Below are 22855 nucleotides of genomic sequence, written 5' to 3' on the forward strand. Positions count from 1 at the left end.
TGATTACGAACTAATCCTGGAATAAGGAGTGGAATCAGCTGAAGACTCCAGGAACACCGTTGAAGATCTAACTGAAGCTCCAAACCAAAATTCGGAAAACTTTGACACTCCTGCCCCCAACCCCACGCAAGAAGGCAAGCCCCGGACATAACCCCTACTTTATTTACACTGCAACTTATATTATTTATATCTATCTATGCGTTACGTTCATAGGAATTGTATGGAAAATCCTAGTTACATTTTCCTAGGAACCAATGTAATGAATACTAGCACTTGAGTTCGATTAGCCGCTATGCTAATAGGACCGGTAGAAGTCGGTTGATTTTCTGTCACTCGCGAGCTTTATAGGAGTTGCAATGTTTACATTCCTGCAACCACTATAAGGATGACGGACGGGTTTATGTGAGGTATCATGATTGAGATGATACCCTGTCTGTGTTGGTGAATTTGATAAGGTCGCAGTGTGTGGTAGCGGTGGTTAAGCGTTTGAAAGTACTAGCCACATGCCGCGAAATATGGTAAGCGGTAAGCCTAGTAACCAATCGGCCCGAGGAGTGGACATACCTCCCACCACTTGTATTTGGTTTTTCCTGTTACTTGATTCGACGTGTGGGAATACGTGTTGCAGGGCAACTAGGAGTACGGTCGTGTAGTCGCTCTACAGACGTATGTCCTGCACATTGGATGTGCGTATGGTCTTGCAGTCGCTTGTGGTGGATCTGATCCACGAGTCGGAATGAAAGGCAAAAGGTTGCTTCGGAACAATCTCTGGATGTTCCAAGCGTGTGAGTTAGATTTACCCTTGCAAGGTTAAAATTCGATTCAGGAATCGTCCGTTTCTCGCGGAAATTGAGACTGCTTGATCCCTTTACCACATAGAGTAACAAGAGCAACTTTGTGATTATCAAAGAGGATGTGTGGCTAAAGATTTTACCATGCTTGAATAGTTAGAGGTGCTTATCTAGAATGAATAATCACATAGAACTCAAAAGCTAAAAGTTGAAATTAAGGATCTACTCTTTGTTGCTTTTCAGTTGAAAACTTTACCCAAAATCCGAAAAGCTGTCATAAGTCTAGTTACATGGCTATATATACCATGAATGGGTAAGCCTTGCTGAGTATTAGAATACTCAGTATTGCATTATGACTTTTTGTTCAGGTAATCCCCCTGACGACCCTGCTCTGCCTATGCCATGGCCTTACCCGCTGCCCGATGGTTGGTCCGTGGAGTGGGACCTGTCCCCGGCCAACACAGATCCCACTGAGTGATATCATGCCAGGGCTAGCATGATATCCGTACTGACGACGTGTACAGTGTCCGTGTTTTAAACTTCACTGTCGTGACTTGAAACTTAAACTCTTTTGTAATAATTTCCATCAGTTGGAAACTTATGTTACTTTTAAACACTCATGTAATATACCTGCCTGTGATGGAAATATGATGGCATTTGTGTCTTTAAACTTGCCTTCATGCGAGGTACCTTGTTTGATCCTGCATTCGGTGGTTTATCGGGACGTTACCTGACAGGCCAAGGGATTACACCGTTTGAAGTACTTTGGAGCCTTTGAGAGTGGACTTGCGTACTTGAGCCGGTGTAATTCAGGTTGGTTCTGCTATAGTTGTACATCCTTTTAACCTTATCCTCTCAGAATCTTTAAGATGTCCCATCGAGCTCCCGATCCTCTAACCGTTCCCCCCGATCAAGTCATCCTTGAAAACGACGCCTCGTGGCTCGTCTTCAATGTTTTTCCGACGATGTTCGATTGCCGTCAGCCCCAACGACTCGGCCTGATCCTTTCCTTCTCTTTTCACGCTTCCGAATAAATGGTTCACGTTCAACCAGCTCTGTCAGCTCGTTTTCGTGTTCAGCCCTCACCCGATCTTGTTTCGGTCCATAACCGAACCCGCTCGACTTTTCTCTATTTCCATCTCCCTATCTCGTTCTATCCGCGATCGATCCTCGCTCTCAAACGGACCGTCGGTTTGCGCCGGTGCAGTTCTACCTCCCGGTCTTTCTTCTTTCCACGGCCCAGTTCAGCATTCCAGGCCAGCACTAAATGAACCTGCTCGGCCAGCCCTGGTTCAGCTCTCGGCCCATGGCCGAAACTATTTCAGCCCACAACCGAGCCCCTCAACCTCGCACCGCTTTTCGCTGCTCGCTAAACCCTCCTGCGTTCCTATAAATCCTGCGACCTTCCTTTCTCCCTAAGCCCTAGCCCCTATGTCCCTGTTGCACAGCCACCGCCCCTCACGCCCCTGCGCAGTCGTCTCCTCTTGTGCGTCTCTCCTGCAGCACCGCACATCCCTTGCATCGCCCTCCCTGCGTCACCTCCTTGCATGTCTCCCCCTGCCCTTCTCCCCTGCGCACCAGACCCCCACGGCTCCACCAGCTGCAGATCTTCCCCTGCCCTTCTCCTCCTGCACTAAGCTGTCACGCCCTCCTGCCCCTCTGCACAACTTCGTGCCCCTTGCTGCGCACGAACAGCAGGCCGGCCCTGCCTGAGCCCGTGCACCACAGGATGTCGTCACCTCATCTACTGCGCGCCATGGCCCTGCTCCTCCCTCTGTGCCGTGCCACATCCCCCTCTTGCACCGCCCTAAGGTCCTGCAGTGCCACCATGAACAGAACAGCAGCCCAGAGACCAAAACAGACAGTTGCCGCCCCTTCTCGAGTCAAATTCGATCTCTACGATGCATCTCCTCTCATATAGTTTTCTGAAATAAAATCCAACTAAGTCTTTACTTCGGTTTTCATAATTAATGTTAATTTGATTAATATCAACTCAAATGTGCTTGTAATTTAATTTGTTTAGTTCAACTCGAATCATAAAGTTCGACATTTACATGCTCTCAACGGTTTCTTTCTAATTAATTGCTTAATACGGATAATTCGTACATAGACAATTATATATAAAATTTAATTAAGTTGTACCTGTAACATTCAGGTACTTAGGAATAAAACACACTAGAATCTAGTATAAAGTGAGTATGTTTGATCTTGTGTATGTGTGTTCAAATTTTAATGCAAAAGGGAAAAGGATGTTTATGTAATTCTGAAAAATTTAGGTCCTTTAGTGTTAAATGAGTGAGAATGGGAGGTAAAATCAAAACAATGAAGGTTGTTTTGCAAAATTCAAGCACTTACTTTTAAACTGTAAATAGATTTTAAATAGGATTTAATTAAAGTTTAAAATTTTTCTAAGTTTTATATTAGTTTCAAATGCTTAGCTCTTTTGTAACTGAACCTTAAAGCAAAGTTATAGATCTTGCTAAACCCTACACCTTTTCTTTTGGGCACATGTTCATTTGAGCTATGGTTTGAAAGTTATCTAGGCTTTACAGTAGAGTCTCTGTATTTTTGGAAAATCACAAATCCACCCTCGTCTTCAACCTCCAGCCCCTCTCCTCTGTTTCTGCTCGCGTCCGACCCCACCGCCCTCACCGGCCATGTGCTGCGCAGCCGCCGCCCCCGCGCCACCTTTCCTCGCACCACGTGCCGCCCCAGCCCCTGCGCCGCCGCTTCCCACCTCGCGCTGGCCCTCTCCTCACCCCTCCACGTCGCGCCGCCGTCACCCGAGCCGCCACGCGCGCCGCCGTGCTCGCCGCTCCTGCTCTCATGACCGTGCCTTCTTCTGGACCCCGAGCACATCCTGGAGCTTCCCACGCACTCCCTCTTGCGTTCACGCATCTGCATTTCCACTGTCATTTCCTCTCCCGAGCACCACACCTCGCTGGACCTCCGCCACAACTACTGCTCACCGTCGATAGCCGCCGCTGCCGCCTCCCAACCCGGATCCAGTACTCCAGCAGCACCACAGCAACCCACTGGTGCTCCCCAGCCTACCCAATTTTGCTCTCTTGCACCAGAACGACCGGACCACTACGCCGGTGAGCTCGAGCTCCCGCTGCCGTTCGGCCTCACAGTCGTCCCGGCGATCCACTGCCCCGTAGCCCCGGCCAAGCCCACCATCAGCACCACATCATCCCGGGGAAGCTTTCTAGCTACTTCTCCGCCGCTCTCCTGCCCTCCGGCCACCGGAACATTGTCGATGTCCCTCGGAGCTCCGCCGCCCGCCTCTGTTCGCCGTCGGTACGCCGCCACATCCCTCTCTTCCCCTACACCGGCCACCACCGTGACCGCCATGAGCTCCTGAACATTTCCCCTCACTTGCCCCTCGCCGCCGGTGAGCCCCCTAGCCGGAATTTGATCGGCACCGATCGGTTTTCCTGTGTAGCCCGGCTAAGGACCCAATTGCAAGGATTTGAATTTTTCCAGGGGCCTTTCTGTAGAAAATCACCACCCCTCTCTAAATTCAGATCAGCCAACTTTTAAAATCCATAGAAAATTGTAGAAAAATCCAAAAATGGCCAAACCAATTTTGTTGTACTCCTGAAATATAGCTCTACAACTTTTATTAGTAGAGTTCAGGTTGAAACTAAATATTTTTAGAGTTCTTTTAAAGTTTAGCAAACGGGTATCTTGGGTGTAACTTTTGCATGTTAACTTTGTTACCTGTGAATTTTGGTGAGTAGCTTTTTTAAGGTATAAGTGATCTTGTGTGAGAAATTCACCTATAATGCTACACTCTAGCTTGAGTTAGTTTAAACTTATGCAAATCAAGCTTGAAAGAGTTTAAATTTAATTAAGCCTGTTGTTAAGGTTTTTATACATAGATCTTTTTACCATGTGATGATCTACAATAGAGTAGTCCATAGTGAATATTTTAGGAATTTACAACACTATTTTACTTAAGGTTTGTATTTAAACTTGAAATTTGAACTTAATTCAAACACTATAGCTTCTATTTTCAGAAAATTATGAAAAATTCATAGTACGCTTATCCAATAGGAATAAGCTTAGCCACAAAAACTCAAGGCCATAGCCTTTATGGATTTCAAATTAAAAATCAAACTTGTTAACCTAATTCAATTAATTCAACTAATTAGGATAATTGAATTAGGATACCAATAATAAGTTTATATTTAAACCTCTTGCTTTATGAATTTATGTGTATTAATCTGTTGGATTGCAACTTCATCATGAAATAAAACTCTTAACTCGAGAACCATCTAAATCAAATCATTGCATATCATGTAGAGTCAACGACACTCGACAACGGAGACTATGAGCTAGTCCCGGAAACTGAGCAAGGGTTGTCTGAAGATCCAGTAAACATCGTCGAGACTCTAACTGAAGCTCTGAAGCAAAGTTCGGAAATCTTGGACACTCCTGCCCCCAGCCCCGGTGCATAACCCAGTATTTCAAATTACTACATTTATGCAATCCTATATGTATATATTTGTAACACCCTAAGGAAAAATTTCAAGATTTATAATGAATTTAATTGGGCTCCAGTAATTTTCTAAGGATTTATTTTGCCTAGCTTGCATTTATTTATAATTTAATTCACAAAGAATTAAAATTTATTTTGGCTCAACATGTTTGTGCATTTATGCTGGTGCATAAGTTTTATTTGGTTGAGTGCATAGGAGTTGAATTCAAAATTTAGTTGAATTCCAATAGATTTGAGTTGCTTTGAAAAGAAAGGGAAGGAAACAGGAAAGTAGGTCAGTCATTCCTTCTATTCTTAGTCATTCCTTCTATTCTCAGTCATTCCCTCAGCCTGACCCCACCTGTCGGTGACCATCTCCTTCTTTTCCTTCTTCTTCCCCGCGCCGGCTCCCTCTATTCTGCCCCGCCGTGCCGTCGCTGTACGTGGCCCCGCTCCACCCCGCAACCGAGCACGAGCCCATCGGCCAGTCTCCCTTGCGCACCCTCCTTCCAGAAGTTTCCTTCCCCGAGCGAGGATCGCGCCGAGCGGTTGCACGATCCGCTTCTCCCGCGCGGGTCACGGCCGCAATCTCTACCGGGGCACGCACGCCCAAACCACCGGCCTCTTCCTTATTTGGCCCCTGTAACCCTTCAGTTAAACCCTCCTTGTGCCCTACCGCCGCACTGCAGCCGCCCCGAATCCCCAGCACCACCGGCCGCTTGCTCCGCCGTGCAGCACCTCTGTTTCGTCGTGGGCCGGCCGCTCCGGTGCATCCTAGCTCCGGCCAAGGCTCGCAGCAGCTTCGCCGTCCCGCCAGGAAGCTCCCCGAGGCTTCCACCCTCCACCCCGAGCCCTGCCCGCGCTGGAATCGAGCCCGAGGACCGCCGCCGGTATCCTGCTCCGCCTTGCGATTCCTCGCCGCCGGTGATCCCCGGACCTCCCTAATCCCCATAGGACCTTCGCAGGATCTCCACGAGTCGATCCACTGTGACCAGAAGCACGGAGGCCCCTGCATCATCTTCCTCCGCGAGCGCCGCCCGTCCCCGCCGCTCGGCCCTCGCCGCCGACCACCCTACGCTGTTTCTCCGGCCAGTTCGAGCCCTCGGTGAGCATCAGCACGTTCCCCTCTCCCTCTTACGCTAGCTATCATGGACCGTAGGCTGCACCCGAGGCCGGAACGCCGTCGCCGGCATGCGCCGCCGTGCAAACCCGCCGTTCCCGCGAGCCCCACCAGATCGGACCGATCCGATCCAGATCGGACCGTCCGGACCCCCGCAGTGCCGACCGGACTGTCCGAACTAGATCAGGTCCGAACCGTTCAATCCAGATCCGACGGCCCAGATTGGAAGATACCCCTTCAGCCGTGGCAGTTTTGTTAAAGAGCCCCTGAGCTTCCTTGGAATAAACCCGCAGTCCTAGTTAGTTGAGAAATAATTCCAGAACGACCCAGAATCTTGCACGGACCCCCCTGAGCTTTCCAAATTTGAGGTTCGAAGCCCAGCCCAGCTATTTTAGCGCGTTAGCCCTCAAATCTTTCTGGTTTTTGCACCTAAACCCCTGGTTTTGCGCAGAACCCCTTAGAACTTCCTGTTTTCTTATAGAAAGGTCCTTGGACCTTGTTTTAGCCCTAGAATTTGCGTCTTAGCTCCGTTTTAGTTGATTTTTGCGCTCACGCGATCGTTGTAACGCATAGAATAGTTCTAGCATAGTTTTGTATGCTTTTTTATGTAATGTTGTACTGTTTCTTATCTTTTGTCCTTGCTTGCATGTTGTGTATGTGCTGGACCATGTTTTGGCGTTGCGATCGTGAGTAGACGCTGAGCCTTTGGACGAGTATCAGGAGCCCCTTTCTGCAGAGCCCTTTGAGCAGCAGCAGGAGAACTTCGAGGAAGGCAAGTATAACATGAATATCCTATCACTTTTAAATACAATTTTATATTGCATTTTAATTCTGTATGCCTATAAGGATTTCCTAGCCACCTTTATCCCTGTATATATATCCTTGGGTTGCATTGTGGTTAGTTTTGCTAGGTGCTGCGCTCTCACCTATGTTGGTCCTTTTTAATTAAATTTGATTAATGGATCTATGCAGTTTAATCCTGAGAGTGGCCCTCTGTGCTGTGTGCTTGAGTGGCTCACGTCTCCGTAAAAGATGTTTTGTTAGAAACTTGGTTTAGGGGGCCAGCACGGTGCTTAGTGCTTGGTTGGCCACTCTCCGTAGGGATCGGTTCATAGAGCGACAACCTGGGACAACCGCGCAACCACAAGACTGGAATGGGACGGTCTTGACTTACTAATTAGGTCATTTTGGTTCGGGAGTAACTTACCTACGGGGCAAGAGGGGTGGTAAGTTTCAATGGTCCCTGCTCCTCCGGCTTGGTCTGTGCTGTGTGTCTTGTACCCCCGGAGGTGGGTCCCATCGTTGCTGATCCAGAAACCTTAGCGGTTACATCTTACTAACGTGATCCTTTGTAACGGTCTCGTAGTGTGCTTGCTAGCCATCTCACCTAAGGAAGTGTGATGAACAACTAGCGTAGCTCACGACTTGTGGGTAAAGTTGTGCAACCTCTCGAGAGTGTAAAACTGATATATCAGCTGTGCTCACAGTCATGAGCGACCCAGATCCTCCGACTGATTAGTTGGGTTATCCTTGGTGGTTTGGTTTGGTTCTCAGTAGATTCATGGTTAATCTTGATTAATTATTATGTAACTTGGGTTGCGGTAATTCACCCACTTGTAGTAATTAGCTTAATAAAATTTGCCAAGATTAAAAGCTAATGCAGTTGAGTCAGCTAACCCTAGAGCCTCATAATTCGTGTTATACTTGTTGAGTACAAGTTGTGTACTCACACTTGCCTCCTCAGTACCCGGCGACGTGGAGAACTACATCAGCGGACTCGACGATTTCTAGGCGTTGTCTCCCAGTTGACGTCCCTGTGGCGCCCTACCTTTCATGTATTTCTTTTATGCTTCCTCATTCCTTGAACTGATTCTTGATTCAGTTGTAATAAAGATATTCATTTATAGTTTATACGCTTTTGTTTCGAGATACGTGATGTGATATCTTGATGATTCTGTTGTATATATGCGTGACTTGATCCTGGTGCATATATGATTGCTCAATTTATGTTCTTTATAAATCGGGTGTGACAGGATTGGTATCAGAGCCGTGTCAACTGTAGGATGAAGCCTAGATAGAAATGGTCGAGTTTAGGGATTTCCTTTCGCTGCCTTGCTTCCGCAAAACCCAAACATTCGTTTCTGCTTCTATTCCTTGAGCTCTAACCCTCACTTTGCTAACCTTCTCTGCATTTTCCAAGGATTAGTCGGATATATTCCGTAGACATTGGCCTGAATTCGTTTTACCCCATAAGTTTAGGCTATTCAGGTGAAAGTACGCTAGAACGAGTGTGTTAGTCGAGTAGTGTGATAAACTCGGCTAAGATGTGAATATTGAATGTTTGTGATTGTGCAACATGTTTGATTTGGCTCTTTGGTTGATTGCATAGTTTAATAAGTAAACTTATTCATGCAAATCGATTTTACCGCAAACCTGAACTAAGTAATCAAAATTGAGTTAGATCGTGGGGGTTAAAACCGTACATTCTTTACTCCCTATTCTATCCTGTCAGAGTTCCTTTCCAGAATCATACAATATCTATCCCTCATAAATTTCATTCTGCTACAAACAGATGGTGAACACCAGGAGCACCGGCACCGGTTCTAGCCAGCAGGGACAGAACAACCAGAGTACCGGCCAGCAGACGCCGTTGCCGATGCCTCCACCTCTGACTCCGGAGCAGTTCTTCCAGCTCCAGATGCAGATGATGGCCACTCTGAACAACACTGTTCAGGCTCTGCAGCAGATTCACACTCAGCCACCACCTCCTCCACCGCCGCAGCCTCGCGACAGGCGTGCGGATTTTCTGAGAGGACACCCGCCGACGTTCTCTCATACAGCTGATCCACTCCAGGCTGACGACTGGCTTCGTTCAGTGGAACGTCAGTTGGATGTCGCTCAGTGCGACGACAAGGAGCGAGTCATATTCACGGCAGGGCAGCTGCGAGGCTCGGCTCTTGACTGGTGGGAGTCCTATCCAGCTCGGGACCGTGACGCTTTCACCTGGGTCCAGTTCCAGGAGCGTTTCAGGAACCACAACATCCCTGCTGGAGTGATGAAGATGAAGCACAAGGAGTTCCTTGCGCTTAAGCAGGGATCTATGACGGTGACAGAGTACCGTGATCGATTCCTCCAGCTTGCTCGCTACGCCCCCGCTGAGGTCGCCTATGATGGCGATAAGCAGGAGCGCTTCTGGGAGGGACTCGATGACCACCTGGAGTACGCGCTCATGAACCACCGCTTCGACAACTTCAACCAGCTGGTTGACGCTGCTCTCAACACCGAGCGCAAGCGCCGGGAGATTGAGGACAAGAAGAGGAAGATGGCTCCTGCTGCGTCGGGTAGCAACACTCGACCTCGGTACCAGTACCAGCAGCAGCAGCAGCAGCACCAGAGGCAGATCCAGCAGTACCAGCAGCGCCAGCAGCAGTACCCGCCCCGTCCTCAGCAGCAGCAGCAGCAAGCGGGACAGGACCAGACGCTTCCAGCACCTCCGGCACGCTCTGCTCCACCGGCTCCACCAGCTCCGCGGCAGGGAGTGCCTACTCCTACTGCTGGACAGCAAGCTCCAGCATTCCCACGGGCGTGCTATCACTGTGGCGAGCTGGGACACTACGCCAACGTCTATCCTCGGAAGGCGCAGGCAGGACAGCAGGGGCGTGCAGCACCGCCCAAGGCGCCATCCCAGGGCAGGGTGAACCACGTGACGGCCGAGTCAGCGGCCGAGGCTCCTAACGTGGTGATTGGTATGTTCATGGTCAACACTCACCCTGCTACAGTGCTTTTTGATACTGGTGCCACGCATTCTTTCATTACCCGGTCTTTTGTTGAGCATCATGGCATTCATACTAGCACATTAAAGAGGGGCATGTTAGTATCTTCACGGTGAGGGCAGTTGAGGTCTCATATCTTCTGTCCTAAAGTCAGTGTTGTCATAAGGGGGGTAGAGTTCAGTGCTAATCTGATGGTGCTAGACACCAAGGGTATCGATGTGATCTTGGGAATGGAAACCCTTGTTAGATGGGGTGTCAAGATTGACTGTGCTCAGAGGACTGTCCACTTGTCAGCACCAGATGGACAGGAGGTCACAGTCAGTGCTTCGGAGCCTTCTGGAATTCTTTGTCAGATGGAGGCTAGACCCACGGATGGTATTCGCGTGGTGTCTGAATTCCCGGATGTCTTTCCGGATGATTTGCCAGGTATGCCGCCTGATCGCAACATCAAGTTTTCTATTGATCTCTTACTTGGCACAGCTCCGATTACTAAGCAGCCCTATCGTATGGCACCTGTTGAGCATGAGGAAGTTAAGAAGACTGTCGACGAGTTGCTAGCCAAGGGCTATATCCGTCGCAGTTTCTCTCCTTGGGCTTTTCCTGTCTTGCTTGTAGAGAAGAAGGATGGAGCGAAGAGAATGTGCGTCAATTATCGGGATCTGAATGCAGTCACCATCAAGAACAAGCATCCATTGCCCCGTATTGAGGATCTCTTTGATCAGCTTCAGGGTGCTTGTGTATTCTCGAAGATTGATCTACGTTCGGGTTATCACCAGCTGAAGATTCATCCTGAGGATATCCAGAAGACGGCATTCACCTGCAAGTATGGGCTATACGAGTATACGGTCATGTCCTTTGGCTTGACCAATGCTCCGGCTTTCTTCATGCATCTGATGAACAAGGTTTTCATGGATTATCTGGACACCTTTGTGGTTATATTCATTGATGATATCCTGATATATTCCAGGTCAGAAGCGGAGCATGAGAAGCATCTGAGGCTTGTGTTGCAGAGACTTAGAGAGCACAAGCTGTATGCCAAGCTCAGCAAGTGCGAATTTTGGATTGACGAGGTTCCATTCCTCGGTCATGTCATCTCCAAGGGAGGTATTGCTGTGGACCCCGGGAAGGTGAAGGATGTGCTTGACTGGGTGGTACCCCAGACAGTGAAGGAAGTCCGCTCTTTTCTGGGCTTAGCAGGATATTATCGGAGGTTCATTGAGAATTTCTCCAAGATTGCGAAGCCTTTGACTTCCCTGCTAGAGAAGGGTGTGGATTTCTCTTGGATTGATGAGCGTCAGAAGGCCTTCGAGGAGCTGAAGAAGAGGTTGACTATGGCGCCAGTCCTTACTCTGCCAGACCAGAGCAAGAGGTTCACAGTGTATTGTGATGCTTCGAGAGATGGTCTTGGTTGCGTTCTGATGCAGGACGGCAGAGTGATCGCTTATGCTTCGCGGCAGTTGCGCCGGCACGAGCTGAATTATCCCACTCATGATTTGGAGTTAGCCGCAGTTGTGCATGCTCTGAAGATATGGAGGCATTACTTGTTTGGGCAAAGGTGTGATATTTACACCGATCACAAGAGCCTCAAGTACATTTTCACTCAGAATGAGCTGAACATGCGGCAGAGAAGATGGCTAGAGTTGGTCAAGGATTATGACCTGGAGATTCACTATCATCCGGGTAAGGCCAATGTTGTAGCAGATGCTCTGAGCAGGAAGAGCTATGTCAACATGGCCATAGCTCTTCAGATGCCTCAGGAGTTATGCGAGGAGTTTGAGCAGTTGAGTCTAGGTTTCTTGCATCACACCTCGAGTGCATCATTCGAGGCAGAACCCACTCTAGAGGCAGAGATTAGGTAGCATCAGAAGGATGATAAGAAGCTGCAGGAGATCCGTGAACTGCTCAAGATTGGCAAGGCACCTCATTTCAGAGAGGATGATCAGGGTACCTTGTGGTACAAGGGTCGGATATGTGTGCCGGATGTAGCGGATCTCAGGAAGCTGATCTTGAGCGAGGCTCATGATACGGCATATTCCATTCATCCAGGCAGCACGAAGATGTATTATGACCTCAAGGAACGATTCTGGTGGTATGGAATGAAGCGTTCCGTTGCGGAGTACGTGGCTATCTGTGACACTTGTCAGCGTGTTAAGGCAGAGCATCAGAGGCCAGCAGGTCTATTGCAGCCATTGAAGATTCCAGAGTGAAAATGGGAGGAGATCACTATGGACTTCATTGTGGGGTTGCCTCGTACTCAGAAAGGGTACAACTCCATATGGGTAGTAGTGGACCGGTTGACGAAGGTTGCCCACTTCATTCCGGTAAACACTACTTACTCTGGCGCTAGACTCGCAGAGTTGTACATCTCCAGGATCGTCTGTCTGCATGGTGTTCCGAAGAAGATCATATCTGACCGAGGATCTCAGTTCACTTCACGGTTCTGGGAGCAGTTGCATGATTCGAAGCTACGCTTCAGTACCGCTTATCATCCTCAGACAGATGGGCAGACAGAGAGAACCAACCAAGTGTTGGAGGATATGCTTCGAGCCTGCGCTATTTAGTATGGTACCAGCTGGGATAAATGCCTGCCGTATGCAGAGTTTTCATACAACAACAGTTATCAGGCCAGTCTGAAGAAATCTCCTTTCGAGGCCCTGTATGGTCGGAAGTGCAGGACTCCGCTGTATTGGGATCAGATTGGCGAGAGGCAGGTATTTGGTCCGGATATTGTTGAGGAAGCAGAACAGCTGGTACAGCAGGTGCGAGAGAATCTGAGGGTCGCACAGACTCATCAGAAGAGCTACGCGGATGTTCGTCGCCGAGATCTGATCTTTGCCGTGGGTGATCATGTGTATCTGAAGGTCTCGCCGATGAGGGGAATTCGCAGGTTTAATGTGAGAGGGAAGCTAGCCCCTCGATACATCGGTCCGTTCAAGGTGTTGGAATGGAAGGGTGAGGTGGCATATCGTTTGGAGTTGCCTCCCAACCTCTCAGGGGTGCACGATGTGTTTCACATGTCCCAGCTGAAGAAGTGCTTGAGGGTGCCAGAGGAGCAAGCACCGATAGAAGGGTTAGATGTGCAGGAGGATCTGACCTACATCGAGCATCCGGTGAAGATTCTGGAGACATCTGAGAGAGTTACCAGAAATAAGAAGATCAAGATGTGCCGTGTTCAGTGGAGTCACCACACAGAGGATGAGGCTACTTGGGAGCGAGAAGATGAGCTGAGGAAGACGTATCCCGATCTCTTTGCTAGCTAGCCTACCAGAATCTCGCGACGAGATTCCTGTAAGGGGGGTAGGTTTGTAACACCCTAAGGAAAAATTTCGAGATTTATAATGAATTTAATTGGGCTCCAGTAATTTTCTAAGGATTTATTTTACCTAGCTTGCATTTATTTATAATTTAATTCACAAAGAATTAATATTTATTTTGGCTCAACATGTTTGTGCATTCATGCTGGTGCATAAGTTTTATTTGGTTGAGTGCATAGGAGTTGAATTCAAAATTTAGTTGAATTCCAATAGATTTGAGTTGCTTTGAAAAGAAAGGGAAGGAAACAGGAAAGTAGGTCAGTCATTCCTTCTATTCTCAGTCATTCCTTCTATTCTCAGTCATTCCCTCAGCCTGACCCCACCTGTCGGTGACCATCTCCTTCTTTTCCTTCTTCTTCCCTGCGCCGGCTCCCTCTGTTCCGCCCCGCCGTGCCGTCGCTGTACGTGGCCCCGCTCCACCCCGCAACCGAGCACGAGCCCATCGGCCAGTCTCCCGTGCGCACCCTCCTTCCAGAAGTTTCCTTCCCCGAGCCAGGATCGCGCCGAGCGGTTGCACGATCCGCTTCTCCCGCGCGGGTCACGGCCGCAATCTCTACCAGGGCACGCATGCCCAAACCACCGGCCTCTTCCTTATTTGGCCCCTGTAACCCTTCCCTTAAACCCTCCTTGTGCCCTACCGCCGCACTGCAGCCGCCCCGAATCCCCAGCACCACCGGCCGCTTGCTCTACCGTGCAACACCTCTGTTCCGTCGTGGGCCAGCCGCTCCAGTGCATCCTAGCTCCGGCCAAGGCTCGCAGCAGCTTCGCCGTCCCGCCAGTAAGCTCCTCGAGGCTTCCACCCTCCACCCCGAGCCCTGCCCGCGCTGGAATCGAGCCCGAGGACCGCTGCCGGTATCCTGCTCCGCCTTGCGATTCCTCGCCGCCGGTGATCCCCGGACCTCCCTAATCCCCGTAGGACCTTCGCAGGATCTCCATGAGTCGATCCACGGTGACTAGAAGCACGGAGGCCCCTGCATCATCTTCCTCCGCGAGCGCCGCCCGTCCCCGCCGCTCGGCCCTTGCCGCTGACCACCCTACGCTGTTTCTCCGGCCAGTTCGAGCCCTCGGTGAGCATCAGCACGTTCCCCTCTCCCTCTTACGCTAGCTATCATGGACCGTAGGCTGCACCTGAGGCCGGAACGCTGTCGCCGGCGTGCGCCGCCGTGCAGACCCGCCGTTCCCGCGAGCCCCACCAGATCGGACCAGTCCGATCCAGATCGGACCGTCCGGACCCCCGCAGTGCAGACCGGACTGTCCGAACTAGATCGGGTCCGAACCGTTCAATCCAGATCCGACGGCCTAGATTGGAAGATACCCCTTCAGCCATGGCAGTTTTGTTAAAGAGCCCCTGAGCTTCCTTGGAATAAACCCGCAGTCCTAGTTAGTTGAGAAATAATTCCAGAACGTCCTAGAATCTTGCACGGACCCCCTTGAGCTTTCCAAATTTGAGGTTCGAAGCCCAGCCCGGCTGTTTTAGCGTGTTAGCCCTCAAATCTTTCTGGTTTTTGCACCTAAACCCCTAGTTTTTGCGCAGAACCCCTTGGAACTTCCTATTTTCTTACAGAAAGGTCCCTGGACCTTGTTTTAGCCCTAGAATTCGCGTCTTAGCTCTGTTTTAATTGATTTTTGCGCTCACGCGATTGTTGTAACGTGTAGAATAGTTCTAGCATAGTTTTGTGTGCTGTTTTTATGTAATGTTGTACTGTTTCTTATCTTTTGTCCTTACTTGCATGTTGTGTATGTGCTGGACCATGTTTTGGCGTTGCGATTGTGAGTAGACGCTGAGCCTTTGGACGAGTATCAGGAGCCCCTTTCTGCAGATCCCTTTGAACAGCAGCAGGAGAACTTCGAGGAAGGCAAGTATAACATGAATATCCTATCACCGTGGACAGCCCTCCGTAGACCGTCCCCGCACGAGGTGAGGGCCGGAATCGGACCCCCTCAGCCTCCTCTCTACTTTTTCCCCCTCCCCGGGTGTTGCCATGCTCCAGGGGGCCGGTGCCCATGGCCTGGCCACCCCCTCCTACTATTCCCCTCCCCCTCCTGTTCGGTCTCGAGGAAGAAGGAAGGCAGACTTGTGCATAACCCCCTCCACTTTTCCTCCTTATGCAGTCCGCAGCCCCCATTTCATGCGACATTATGTTCTGAATCGATTCCAAACTCCACCACGCATCAAATATTCTCTCCAAGTCCCAAGATCCACATCCAACAAATATAATAGCCTCCTCTATTTTTAATAGAAGCTCTCTATTTCCCTTTTTAGCTCGTCGGCGAACTTTGTTTTATTGTGTGATTGCTTGTGTGTTGTAGCCGACGGTGTGACCGAGGAGGAGCAGGACCGCGAGCGGAGCCCGAAGACCCATACCTCGAGGAGGAGCTTCTGGAAGGCTTTGAGGACGGCAAGTCCAATCCTATCCTTTGATGCATATTTATCCTAGTTTTATAAATGCAACCTATTGGCCTGTTTTATAAAATGCATGTTTTATTGCAAGACATGGTTGGATAGCCACCCCTTGATTGTTATGACTATTCCTTGATGACCTAGGTTAATGTCTATATAGGATTTGCCCTGTTGGACGTTAACTACTGCTAGAGATGCTTATTACCTTTTATTCCCTTTATTATATTTTAATCATGACCACAAAGCGCTTTACCGAAAATAAGGGTGTGTGTGTTTTAAAAGATAAAATGGAATTTTGGGAAAATCAAAGAAAGATATAACCCGATGAGATGGACAGTGTTTTCTGTGTCAAATGCCACTGGTGTGCTTGTACCTTTGTGGTTGAGCATGGTTGGGAGATGTCCATCTTGTCAATGTAAGGATGAACTGAGGTGTCATCTTGCCTAACCCACTTATCGTACAACCACTCGACCGTTGTGTGGGCAACGACTTAGCATAAACCCCACTAGTTGTCCTGCTAGCCAAAAGGAGAGCGGGTGAGCAACGGGAGATCATGGAGAAGGGATACAATCTGTGTGAGTTATGTCCTGGTTATGACTTTGTTGATAGGTCATTAACCCCATGGTTGCTTCCGTGTTGGCTAGTTAGATTCAGCTAAGGTGGGTAATAGCTTTGTTAGGATCCGCCGCGACATTAAGGTGTTTGTAGTGCAGTACCCTACTTGTGGGTAAAGTGTACAACCTCTGCAGAGTGTAAAATCTATTCGAATAGCCGTGTCCACGGTATTGGACGAGTTACGGCATGGTCACTTTAATAGACATTTTGGGATGATTGGTTTTGTGTCGTGAGTTGTTTTGAAAGTGCCCGGCAGTTGTGCAGTGAGCTACTGTGGATGAGGAGTCCGGTAGTATTAAAACTTGGATCCTTTTGTGTAGGATCAACCCCACTTATTATTCGATTACTATAGAAATGTCTTGAGAAAACTCTTTTATTAAATGAACCCTTGCATGTGTAAAACCTCGCTTTATCGCAAATGAACCCTAGCCTCCTCCTTGATATATCCATGCATGATCTTTCTTATTCCCCTCCGCGGGTCTGGTTGGACTTGTTGAGTATGTATGTACTCACTCTTGCCTAGTTTTTACAGAGGAGGATCCGAACTTCATCCCTGAAGACGTCGAGTAGGTCGCCGTCCTGCACCCAACCTTGCCTGTGGTTCAGGGTCTCCACAGGAAGCTTACCATGGCGCAAGACTCTGATGTTATCTTAGATTTCGTTGGCACTTTGGTTTGGTTTGTAGTCCTTATGTTGTCCCTCTTGATAGTGGCGCTTCAGTGCCCGCTATCTCGACGGTTTGTACGGTAATGAACCATCTGATGTAATAAATGTGTTATCAGCCTCCTGGGACTGATATTTATATCACATTTAGTCACCTCTGTTGAGGGGACGCTTCAACTAACCACGATTAAGAGCTTAAAATGGATAGGACTTATCGATTAGTTATTAGTGAGAGACGTATGTGTCATGCCATCGAAATTAATCACGTAAGCCCGAAAATATCGGCAATTGTTTTGGTTGTGAGGTCGAATAGTGCGTGCATGCATAATCCATCATCAAATCAAGTGAATGTATTGAATGTGATGTTCTTTTAAGGATATACAGAGTGTTGTTTATCTCTAGTAAGGTTTTAACAGGATTCTAGTGCTAGCTTTAGTTAAGCTTCGGTATCCTTCAAAATCTCACCATTTGAATTCTTGCTTGAGATGGCAGCTCCTTCGAACGTCTCATGGGATCACGCAGGGCATCTCCATACCAATGCCTTGCACTAGGAGGGTTTTCCCTGTCTTTTGTGGGAATCTCTTAGGCTATTCTTCTACACCGAGCCCCCATAGTATGACGGAGTGGAGTATAGAGAGGAAGGTGTTCCCCGGTGCAGAGTCAAGATGACTATTCCTCAGCACCCTTTTCGTTCTCAGTGGTAGCCCATCGAGGTCGATGTGGTTGGCTATCGTCTTGTCGACACCATTGAGACTGCAGCTCTTGAGGCCATCCACATCTTCTGCAACTAGCATCCCATGGAAGTTGCAGGGCATCCTATCGGCCTATTCCCTGCAATAGATTCTAGTGATCCTGAGTGGAATTTCAGGATAGCCCATTATGGCCATAGTTTGGGGGATTCAGCTAAAGAAACACTCCATGGTACCATTAGGTTCATGAATGTCCAGCACCACTATCAGATCCTGCTACGCCGCGGTATGGGTCAGTTGACTGGTATAGCTCAAGGTCATTATCGCAATGCTGATCGACAGGTCACTCAGATAGTAGAGCTTTAAGCCTTGGTTACCGAGAAGGAGGACATTATCGCCGCACGGGATGAGACCATTCTTCACCAGGAGGATCAGATAAATGAGAGTGATGCAATAATCACTCAACGCAACACGATCATTGAGTTCCTCCAGGAGCAAATCCACGACCTTATCCCTGAGGTTGATGACGCCCATGCTGACATCGACGAACTTCAGCAGCAGCCAGTACCTCCTGTTGTACCTGTAGCACCTGAAGACGAAGAAGAAGAACCGGAAGAAATCGAGGGAGTTTCTGATCTCGACTCCGAGCATGGAAACCTAGAGCCTAATCCTCAGCCAGATCACTCCTCTTCCGGCAGCCAGTCCTCCGTAGGCGACCTCGACGATTTCTAGTTCATCCAAATCGTCGATCGTTCAGATGTAACTAGTTTAGAGTGAGGTGACATAGGTAGTAAGTAGTCTACCAGGACCAAGAGCCACTTGCTGTAATATATGTGGCATGTGTACATATGGCCTGACCCGTAGCAATCAAACCATCCTGATGTAATACGTCTGCTTTGTAATCTAAGCCTCGTGTTTTGTTATCTTGTTTCAGTATCTTTGCACCTGGAATGAGTTGGTTAAATAGAATATGTGACCTACATATCTGCTTAGCAACATTATGTCATCTGGAAATGGGAGTAAGAAAATGCTGATAATAATGGACATCTCCTTTGTTTCAGATAGTTGGAGCTACACGTGGAACCCCGGAAGGTTTCCGGCCAGACCAAGCTAGCGGTTCCCAATAACCACCACTAGCCCCGCCAAATCTAGCGGAAGTCATGGCACAACAAACCAAACTCCTCAACCAGCTAGTATAGGCTCAGATGGGCCAATTTCATCACCAGTCCCGAGGTCATGATGAACCCCCATCAGCTAGTTACCAAGATTTCCTCAGCACCCAGCCTCCACTGTTCCATAAAGCAGACGAGCCCCTCGACGCTAATGCATGGCTCCGCACTATAGAGTCTAAGTTCATATTGTTGTCTGCACCATGCTCAGACGATAACAAGGCCCTCTTCGCAGCTCAACAACTCTGCGGCACCGCCTGTATATGGTGGGACCATTACCATGCCATGCAGCCGGCTGGTCATGTCGTCACATGGGATGAATTCCGGACCGCTTTCAGAGCACACCACATTCCAGAAGGGCTCATTGAGCAAAAGCTCAATGAACTTTTGACCTTGACCCAGGGAACCTGCACTGTTATGCAATATGCACAGGTCTTCAATCACCTGTGCCAGTATAAGGTTATCATGCGGATACTGACGCCCGCAAACGGGATCGCTTCTGTCTAGGCCTGAATACCAAGCTTAAGGAACGGTTAAATCTGGTAAGGGCCAACAACTTCAATAAATTGGTCAATATGGCCATTACTCAAGAGGATTGCATTTCAGCCCACCGGGCTGAAAAGAAACGGAAGACACCCATAGGACCCTCAACCGCGCAACCGCCAAGGTATCGGTTAGTCCAGAACACTGCTACCCGAGCACCGCCCCAAAACAATCCACCAGGCAGATGGGTAGCCAAGCCACCTCAGCAAGCTCGATTCAATCGGCCACCGACACCACAACCCCAGCAACAACAGCAACAAGGCCTGCGGCCGATCTTTCCGCCATCCAACCAAGGAAACAACAACTATCATTGTTTCAACTGCGGCAGCCCATCCCATTTCATCAAGGATTGCCCTCAACCTAGAAGATCTTTCCAAGGGCAAACCTCCAACCCGAACAACAAGGGCAAAGGCAAGAAGCAGATGGTACAAGTCCGCCAGGGGAGGGTGAACTTCACTACTCTCTCCGAACTCCCCGAGGGTGCGCCAATAATGACGGGTACTTTCTCTATCAACCATCAACCTGTGATTATACTTTTTGATTCTGGTGCCACCCATAATTTTATGAGTTCAAAATGTGGAACCAAAGTAGGCTTGGATCTTTATCCTACTAGTGGAGCCTATATGATAGCGACTCCTTGTGGTAAAATTTCATCAAATCAAATCTATAGAAAGGTGCCAATTCAGCTGGGTAGTAATTTGATCAAAACAGATTTATTGTTATTGGATCTAGAAGGAATGGATGTTCTCCTAGGCATGGATTGGATGACTAGGCACCGAGTATCATTAGATATCTTTTCCCGAACTGTGGAGATAGATTCACCTGATCATGAAGCTACCATTCTCTGTCTTCCACAACGGGAGTGCAATAACTCTTGTGCTTATGCTGTAGAAGGGATCAAGTTAAAGGACATCCCTATTGTTTGCGAATATCTAGATGCTTTTCCAGATGATTTGCCTGGAATGCCCCCGAACAGAGTTATCGAGTTTATCATAGAACTACAACCCGAAACAGCCCCCATCTCTAAGAGGCCCTATCGTATGCCACCTAATGAGCTGGCCGAGTTAAAAATCCAACTTCAGGACCTCCTTGATAAGGGTTTCATTCGTCCGAGTGCTTCACCATGGGGTTGTCCAGCCCTATTCGTGAAGAAAAAGGATAATAGCTTAAGGCTATGTGTAGATTATCGTCCCCTCAATGCGGTAACCATCAAAAATAAGTATCTTCTGCCCCGCATTGACATTCTTTTCGACGAGTTAGCCGGAGCCAAAGTATTCTCTAAGATTGACCTCCGCTCCGGTTATCATCAGATCAAAATCAGGTCGAGTGACATTCCAAAGATGGCATTCTCCACCAGATATGGACTTTATGAATATCTGGTTATGTCATTTGGTCTTACCAATGCTCCAGCATACTTCACGTATCTGATGAATTCTGTCTTCATGCAAGAACTCGACAAATTTATTGTGGTCTTCATTGATGACATTCTAATCTATTCCAAGAATCCGGAAGATCATACGACCCACCTCCATATTGTTCTTCAAAGATTAAGAGACCACCACTTGTACGCCAAATTCTCCAAATGTGAATTTTGGCTGGATACCGTGAAATTTTTGGGACACACTATCTCCAGTGACGGTATATCCATTGATCCCAGTAAAGTTCAAGAAGTGTTAGACTGGAAACCTCCTACGTTAGTCCATTAAATCCGTAGTTTCCTTGGTCTAGCTGGCTATTATTGTCGTTTCATTTCTGATTTCTCAAGAATAGCCAAGCCCATGACTGAACGACTAAGGAAAGGAGTTAAATTCTTCTGGGATCAGAAATGCGAAGATGCGTTTCACACTCTCAGAGCACATCTCACTACTGCCCCAGTCCTGGCTCAACCGGATGTTTCCAAACCTTTCGACATCTATTGTGATGCTTCGGTAATCGGACTTGGTTGTGTGCTTATGCAAGACAACCAAGTGATTGCTTATGCATCGCGAGCGCTCAGGACTAATGAACAGAACTATCCTACCCATGATCTTAAACTCGCAGCTGTCGTCCATGCACTCAAAATTTGTAGACATCATCTGATGGGTACAAAGTGCCATATCTATACTGACCATAAAAGCCTCAAGTACATTTTCACGCAAGCAGATCTAAATATGAGGCAAAGATGCTGGCTAGAGCTTATCAAGGATTATGATCTAGAAGTACACTATCATCCAGGCAAGGCCAACGTCGTGGCGGATGCACTTAGCCGCAAGGCGCATTGCTCTTGCTTAACTGTTGAGACTTTCAATGAGACTCTTTGTTGGGAGATAAGAAAGCTTAATCTAGAGATTATTCCCCAAGGTAGCTTGAACCATTTCTCAGTTGAAGCTACGCTTAAGGATAACATCGTTCTAGCACAACAGCGTGACAAAGGGGTCAGAATCATCAAGCAGAAGTTAGCACAAGGAGAAGGGAAGTACAAGTGCTTTCGAGTAGATCACGAAGGGGTTCTATGGTTCAACGAGTGTATCGTTGTACCCAAGGACCATAAGCTTCGTGAGCAGATATTGGACGAGGCCCATCTGTCCAAATTCTCCATGCACCCTGGCAGTACCAAGATGTACCAAGATTTGAAACAGAACTTTTGGTGGACTCGTATGAAACGAGAAATTGCAAAGTATGTCTCAGAGTGTGATATTTCTCAAAGAGTTAAGGCCAGTCATCTAAGGGCTGCTGGCATTCTTCGACCTCTACCCATTCCCTCTTGGAAGTGGGAGGATATCAACATGGATTTTATTGTTGGCTTACCTAACACCTCTCTAAGGCATGAGTCCATTTGGGTAATCGTTGATCGATTAACCAAGACTGCTCATTTCCTTCCCGTGCATACTACTTATAACGCCAAAAAGTATGCTAAAATCTATCTAGATCAAATTGTTCGTCTTCATGGAGTACCTAAGACGATCATTTCTGATCGTGAAGCACAATTCATCGCTCGATTCTGGGAGCAACTTTAATATGCTCTTGGAACTAAGTTAATCCGAAGCTCCGCATATCATCCTCAGACAGACGGACAAACTAAAAGGATAAATCAGATTCTGGAAGATATGCTTAGAGCTTGCGTACTTCAGTATGACAAGAATTGGGACAAATATTTGTCATTGGTAGAATTTTTTTACAACAACAGCTATCAAACCAGTCTCAAGATGGCTCCGTTTGAAGCATTGTACGGTCGCTGTTGCCGAACTCCTTTGAGTTGGTCACAAACCGGCGAACGTAAAATCTTTGGACCCGACCTTGTCACTGAAGTAGAGG

Source organism: Panicum hallii, chromosome 3 (genome assembly GCF_002211085.1).
Source record: "Panicum hallii strain FIL2 chromosome 3, PHallii_v3.1, whole genome shotgun sequence".
In the NCBI taxonomy this organism is placed as follows: domain Eukaryota; kingdom Viridiplantae; phylum Streptophyta; class Magnoliopsida; order Poales; family Poaceae; genus Panicum; species Panicum hallii.